Source organism: Stegostoma tigrinum, chromosome 9 (genome assembly GCF_030684315.1).
Source record: "Stegostoma tigrinum isolate sSteTig4 chromosome 9, sSteTig4.hap1, whole genome shotgun sequence".
Taxonomy (NCBI): Eukaryota; Metazoa; Chordata; class Chondrichthyes; order Orectolobiformes; family Stegostomatidae; genus Stegostoma; species Stegostoma tigrinum.
The window spans coordinates 2,269,788-2,270,508 of NC_081362.1; positions in this window are offsets into that span (position 1 = coordinate 2,269,788).

Here is a 721-nt window from a genome sequence, read left to right on the forward strand (position 1 = left end):
GGTGTTATCAGGGATGGAGCAGTGAGGGGGGTTTATCAGGGATGGAGCAGAGAGGGGGGCTATCAGGGATGGAGCAGTGAGGGGGGGTTATCAGGGAGGGAACAGTGAGGGGGCTTAGCAGAGAGAGAACAGTGAGGGGGGTTATCAGCGAAGGGGTCATGAGGAGGGTTATCAGAGCATGAACAGAGTGACCATAGGAAGTAGTTATCAGGGAGGAAGCAAGGATCCACAGCACAGACAGCAGATCGTGGCAGGAGGGGGAATCCATCATAGTGAGCAGATCATGGGGGGGGAGGGGCAGATCCACAGCACTGAGCAGTTCATGGGGGTGTGTGATCGACAGCACACTGACCGGATCCTGGGAGGAGGTGGGGGCGGGAGATCTACAGCACAGTGAGCGGATTCTGGGGGGAGGAGGGCCAGGGGAGATCCACAACACAGTGAGCAGATCCTGGGGGGAGGGGTGGGGAAGATCCACAGCACAGTGAGCGGATCCTGGGGGGAGGTGGGGGTGGGAGATCTACGGCACAGTGAGCAGATCCTGGGGGGAGGAGGGGCAGAGGAGATCCACAGCACAGTGACCAGATCCTGGGGGGAGGGGTGGGGAAGATCCACAGCACAGTGAGCGGATCCTGGGGGGAGATCCACAGCACAGTGAGCAGATCCTGGGGGTGGGAGATCTACGGCACAGTGAGCAGATCCTGGGGGGAGGGGTGGGGAA